Source organism: Colossoma macropomum, unplaced genomic scaffold (assembly GCF_904425465.1).
Source record: "Colossoma macropomum unplaced genomic scaffold, Colossoma_macropomum, whole genome shotgun sequence".
NCBI classification, from domain to species: domain Eukaryota; kingdom Metazoa; phylum Chordata; class Actinopteri; order Characiformes; family Serrasalmidae; genus Colossoma; species Colossoma macropomum.
In genome coordinates, this window is record NW_023494793.1 from 502,514 (window position 1) to 509,599 (window position 7,086).

At 39.7% G+C, this 7,086-nt stretch overlaps 1 protein-coding gene across 1 annotated transcript in view; it reads right to left on the bottom strand.

The window, feature by feature from the left end:
- The window catches only part of ghra (growth hormone receptor a), a 79,858-nt gene extending 74,782 nt beyond the window's left edge, over nucleotides 1-5,076 (bottom strand). Inside the window, exon 1 of the mRNA XM_036578140.1 lies at nucleotides 4,810-5,076. The gene's annotated coding sequence lies outside the window, so the exon portion shown is untranslated. The remainder of the gene's footprint in view (nucleotides 1-4,809) is intronic.
- Nucleotides 5,077-7,086: the final 2,010 nt, after the last annotated feature.

A 7,086-nucleotide genomic window follows, 5' to 3' on the forward strand; every position in this document is an offset into this window, starting at 1 on the left:
ACCATGAATACACTGCAAAAACACTCTATATCATCAAGTGAAATGAACCTAAATCTGGTCTAATGTTTCTCATGCTGAGGTTGTTTTGCTTGTTATGAAATCATTTAACTCATTTCCAGACTTTTGGGTTGTTTTAAAAGTAGAATATCTCACTGTACTGGAAGATAGTTTTGATGTGTCAAGCAAAACAAGCAAACCTGCTGATTTAGTGAGAACCGATGCAAAACGAGTAAACAATGTCTTGATATGGGTCCAACGATTTTATAATCAGCTAAACAACCTCAACATGAGAAACATTAGATATACTGACCAGATTAATCCGTTTTAGAACCAAAACCTTCTTATAAAACAGTGTCTCAGTCATCAGGCAGTGAATTCATAACCATTTCATGTAGGAACTTTCTGTGAGGGAGCTTTTAGAGGTGGACGTCTGGTTCCTATCACCACCACTGTGAACAGTTCTGACTCTAAGTTCGGTGTCGGAGCTGCAGAAAGTGCGTCAGCTGGTTCAGAGTTTAAAGCGGAGCTCTGAGAGGAGCAGCTCTGTTCTCAAATAGCAGCTAACAGCTCATGTGTCGACTTGTTGCAGCTCGCGGCATTTAGACGGCAACTACAGTCCACCAGTGTGAGTGTGTGTGTGTGTGTGGCCTCATTCCCACAACCACACTTCACACACACACAGATCAGAGCTGGAGCACACGCTCACACTGTTGAGAGAACCTCCAACGAGAGCGTTCAGTAAACCAGCACAGTGCAAGAAGCGAAATCAACACAAACCAGAAACCCAGTCAGCAAAATTACCTGCACCATCTGCACTCGTGCACAAATGTTTGTGGTCAAATGTTTTAGCAGTGCATCGTTAGTGTGGAACAACTGTCGACTAGAGCTGAGCAATACAGCGAAAACCAAATATCACCATATCCACCATCACCATTCTAAAATCTCAATTTAAAACTATTAGTAATAGTTTTAATAGTAAAAACTATTAAAAAACAACACAGAGTTCAGATCTTAGATATTTACAGTGATTCTGCTCTGATCTATTTAAAACCAAGACATTAAAAGACATAAGTAATAAACTAAATATATACACAATCATCACTTATAGGGCACTTCTTATTAAGAGGAGTCTGCCCCAAACCCAAACCCCTACATTTACACTTCTGTAGATAACTGAATTTATAATAAATAATTTATAATAAATAATACATTTAATGTAAAGTTGAAAGATTTAGATTTACAAGTAGTATAAATTTTAAATAAAAATGCTTCCCTACGTTTCCGTCACTACCGAAACACAGAGTTTTAGTCTGTGGAGCCTTATTTTGGCCCCGCCCCTGGATTTCAGAGCAGGAAGTGAGGCTGCATCCCTGTCCCTCATGGGCACATGGTGAGCAGTTAGATCCCATTGTTTTGAAGTAAATGTGTCCAAAGTCTGAAAATCAGTGTGGAACATTAAGAATCGCCATATTTTCTGCAGTTCAGCACTTTTTAGTGTTTTAATGTAAAATATGATGATTTTCTGTGTGAACAGCTGTTCAGAGCTGTGTTTGCTGGTCATGAACTGCTGAGTTTCTGAGCTCAGAATGAGCAAAAATTGTCACTACTGAAACAGTCACTACTGAAACAGACACTACTGAAACAGTCACTACTGAAACTGTCACTACTGAAACAGACACTACTGAAACAGTCACTACTGAAACTGTCACTACTGAAACAGACACTACTGAAACAGTCACTACTGAGACAGTCACTACTGAAACAGTCACTACTGAAACAGACGCCACTGAAACAGACACTACTGAAACAGACACTACTGAAACAGTAACTACTGAAACAGACACTACTGAAACAGACGCTACTGAAACAGTCACTACTGAAACTGTCACTACTGAAACAGACACTACTGAAAGTCACTACTGAGACAGTCACTACTGAAACAGTCACTACAGAAACAGATGCTACTGAAACAGATGCTACTGAAACAGTCGCTACTGAAACAGACACTACTGAAACAGACACTACTGAAACAGTCACTACTGAAACAGTCGCTACTGAAACAGACGCTACTGAAACAGTCACTACTGAAACAGACGCTACTGAAACAGACACTACTGAAACAGTCACTACTGAGACAGTCACTACTGAAACAGACGCTACTGAAACAGACACTACTGAAACAGTCGCTACTGAAACAGACACTACTGAATCAGTCACTACTGGAACAATCACTACTGAAACAGTCGCTACTGAAACAGTATCTACTGCAACAGTCACTACTGAAACAGTCCCCACTGAAACAGACACTACTGAAACAGTCACTACTGGAACAGACACTACTGAAACAGTCACTACTCAAACAGACACTACTGAAACAGACTATACTGAAACAGTCACTACCGAAACAGTCACTACTGGAACAGACACTACTGGAACAGACACTACTGAAACAGTCACTACGGGAACAGACACTACTGAAACAGTCACTACTGAAACAGTCACTACCGAAACAGTCACTACCAAAACAGTCACTACTGAAACAGACACTACTGAAACAGTCACCACCGAAACAGACACTACAGAAACAGACACTACTGAAACAGACACTACTGAAACAGTCACCACCGAAACAGACACTACTGAAACAGTCACTACTGAAACATTTGGTAGTTTGGGTAGTTATGATTGTTTTGGAATGTTTAATCATTAGTTTTAATAAAATAATCATAATTAAGGTTTAGAGTCACTCAGAGTGAAAGGAGTTTAGTCTAAAGTCTAAGATCAGTTAAAGTCCTGAATGTGTTTCAGCTCTGACTCTGAACCAGTTCAGTAGAATCATCTGTGTATTTTTGAAATCTGCGTCATCAGCGTAGCTACATAGACACCCACGCCTACATCGTTACTACGGCAACCCATGCAGGTAGGCTGGTGATGTGTCGACACACAAATCAGATCTGACCACTTGCAAATAACAGAGCGGACAGTCGCCACAAAGGCTATGTTCACGTTACGAGCCTCATACTTAAGATCCGATTTTTTGCTCAGATCTGATCTCTCTAACACGACGGTTCACATTCGTGGAGATAGGTGACTCAAACCTGTCATTAATGTGAACGAACCCGTGTGCTGAAACGACCCATATGAACACATCGTAATCAGTAACGTCACATAAATGAATCACGTATGAACAGCGAACAAACTAACCAACAGAACAAACCTTCACTGCGAATATGATGAACTCTAACCTGCTCTCAGCTGCTCATCATTAGAGAGAGACGAAGATGAAAAAGGGTTGATGTGTTGCTTTTCCACCATTTACTGGCTCTGCTGCCACAAAAACACTGAATAAAAACACATGAACTCTGATCTGAGCGTTCACATTGATACATACTTGATCTGGGGCCACATATGAAAGTGGCTCAGGTCGGATTTGAAAAGGCCAGATCTGTGTGTCCACACAGCTCTGAAAAAACATCAGATCTGAGTCACATTAGGGCAAAAAATCTGATTTGTGCCACTTCAGCCTGGTAATGTGAACGTAGCCAAAAGATCTGATTTAAGAAATCTGATCTGCCTGCAGTCTGAACACAGCCTTCACATTAGTTTGAATATTTCTTACAGCTACTGCTAAACTAAGGCTGCATTCACATTGCCAGGTTGAAGCGGCACAAATCAGATTTTTTGCCCTGATGTGAATCAGATCTGATGATTCCGTTCCACCTTAAATCAGCATCACAATTCCATTCCACCTTAAATAAGCTTCACAATTCTGTTCCACCTTAAATCAGCTCCTGTGATTACCAGAAGCCCAGAAATTCACCAGTCCTCACTGTTTTCTGCAAACTTTGTCCAGTGTTGTCAATTTGGTGCTGCATGAACAGATTCCATTCATCTTAAAGGGTAAGTCCATAAAATGTTCCAAAATTCCCCTATAAGTAAGTGATTCAGAGTGGTTTGGTGTGAAATGGTTGATTGTAAAGAACTGACTTGTTTTAAATCAATTAAAAATGAATAAAATATGAAATATATGTTTAGTTTTTCAGTAGTTCAGTTTACTTACTTTTAGCTGTAACTGTGTCTGTAACCTGTTTTATTCCAGTTTAGATGCACACATTTGAAGTAAATTGAGTGCAGCAATTATAGCAATTAATATAGTCAATTTCAGCCTACAGCAGTTTAGCTCCGCCCATTCACACTGAAGTTATAAGGAGTGTTTCAGTTCACACTGCTTTTTTTTAATAAGGCCAATCAGAACAGCTCTCATTTACATAAAAAATAAAAAATTGCATTTGTCCTGTAAACATGAATTAACAGTGTTACCTAAAACACACAAACCTTAAAAGTATAAGAAAACACAAGAACAATGTAGGATAATGTAGGATAAGGGCCCTTTAAACAGACAAACACACTGTATTCCTGTCTCTGTGGGGTCTTTTCAGTAATTTCTGTACAAACTGTATAAAAACGCTGCTTAAAATCCACAAAAACCCTTTTAGAAATCCGTTTTTAGCGGTGCAGCTGGTCTGTTTGAGTTAAAGCTCTGTATTCTAACGAGGACCTGCCAAAGGTCCCTATCGTGGCACACGCCGTCATGTTTTTCCAGCAATCTGGGGACATCAGGTCCCCACAAAGCGGTTTCCTCTCCGCCAGCGTCTAACAGCAATTTTCCGTTCCACCTTAAATGGTGCAGCAGTTACACTGAGGCGCCTGCGGCTGTAACCGCTGCACGATATAAGGTGGAACGGGGAATTCTGAGACGAGGCTGGCGGGCAGGGAGCTGAAGTTGAGGCTCGTGTCTCCGGGACTCACCGTGCTGAACTTGTAGACTTTTTCCTCGCGCGCTGTCCTCCGCTCATGTGCTCGCGCTGTCCTCCGCACTCCTCACGCGCGCGCGGATCAGACCAGCATTCCGCGTGTAAACACATACACGCTCGCGCACACACATACACGCACCGTGTCACTCTCACACACTGCTCTCCGCGTCTCTCTCTAGCGCGCGCACACACACGAACCGCGGCGCGTGAATCCGCTGCTCCGGCCCGAGCGCGGCGAGAGTCTCGCGCTGATTTCACTCACTCTCTGCGCTGCTCCGGGACTGCGCGCGCTGCAGGACGGCAGAGGCACGCGCGCCCCCTCGCGACAGGCATCCGCAGCGCAGTCATAATCATACCTTCATAAACAGCACAGTGACAACAATAATATTAGCATAATCAGCATAATTAACGCTGAAACAGCTGCTAATTTGAATAATTATAATATAACTATTATTACAGTGTTTAATCACCGCCAGAGCGCTGTTTTATTTATGCTTTTATTGATGTATGTATTTATTTATTTATTAATAAATAAAGAGTCCACAGCCTCTAATTAACTCACCCTAATTAACTCACTCTAATTAACTCATCACCTGAGACATTAATAAACTACTACTGTTAATATTTTTGTTGTTGAAAAAACTGAACATATTCTGTATAATGTTGATGTAATTCGTGTAGAAATGTGATTATTTTAATGTATTTAAAAATTTTAATGTTTTTCAATGTTTGGAATATTTGCACGAACAAAAACAAAAACAGTCAAATGCAAATTTTAGTCCATCATCTCTACTTAGGATCAAAACTAAACCTGAGAACGGACAGGCAGACAGACAGAGATAGATAGAGAGAGACAGATAGATAAACAGAAAAACAGGCAGAGAGACAGACAGACAGACAGATAGATACATTATTGATTCCAAAAGGAAATTAATGCAGCCAGTAGTTTAATACCCAGTTAAATACACTATAAACACAGTAGAATTCAGCCTGTATACAGTAACTGTACTGTAATAAACACAGACACTACAGACACCTCGACTACACAAACCTGCACAGGACCAGAAATCAATCAGCACAAAAGACTTTCTGTTTAAATAAAAGTTACATGATGTTGCATTTAGCCAATAAAGAGCCTTACAGAGCTGCTAATGTGAATAATTAAAATATGATGTTATTACAGTGTTTCGTCACTGACAGAGCCAAACCTGTATGTCTGCTTTATTTATTTATTTATTTATTTAGAAATGAGTCCACAGCAGCTAATTAACTCACTCTAATTAACTCATCACCTGAGGCCTTAATAAACTACTGCTGCTATTATTTGTGCTGTTGAACAAAAATTAACGTGTTAAAGTGCTGCACATGTAAAATAATATAAAAGAAAAATAATATAAATATACATATAGTGTTTTTAATGTATGTATATTAATGTATTTTAGTGTTGTGAATATTTGTAATAGATCTCACATATAGAAAAAAAACAAAAATACAGTCGTGTGCAAAAAGTTGTTGCATGTTTTAGACACAAATTTTAGCTCATCATCTCTACTTAGGATCAAAAACGAATCAAACGACATCAAACGTGCCATCATTCCTGCACAGGCCATGTTTTATGTTTAAATAGGTTAAATTATGTTAAATTCAGCAAACAAAAACAGAGCTGAGCCTAAAGATGTGCAGAAGTGTGTTGACATTAGTGTTATTACTGACCTACACTCGGAGTTTGACCGGAGGTGCCTAAACTTTTGCACACGACTGTATACGACCATATGTTTTTATCATATAAGGTTACCAGATTTAAATAATCGAGTGTGAGTAAGTTTACACGTCCTCTCCAGAGACACAGTCCTGCACATTTTAATACACTATTAATGCTTGTTTATTAAATTTAACATATTGGAAAAAAAATAAAATGTAAACTGTGGCCTGTGAAAAAGTTATGGCACTTGTATGCTTTGTTTTGTTTATGTTAGACTCAGCAGTTCAATAGAAATGGTACACTAAACTTTTACAAAGTCAGATTGTGTATAAAGTTGACGTATTTAATCCATGTGGTTTAAACACCAGACGCTTTCAGCGTTTTTGACTCGAGACTGTAAACAGTGATTTTTACAGTGATGTTGTTGGTGTTTTTGTTCTCTGCTGTGACTCACTCTGCAGCTGGAGAGCAGCTCGACCTTTGACCTCAGCGCCAATAAGTCATGGCCGTGCACGTGAACGTGACGTGTCAGTCATCAGCTCTGCTGACAGCTGCTCTCAAACACTGACA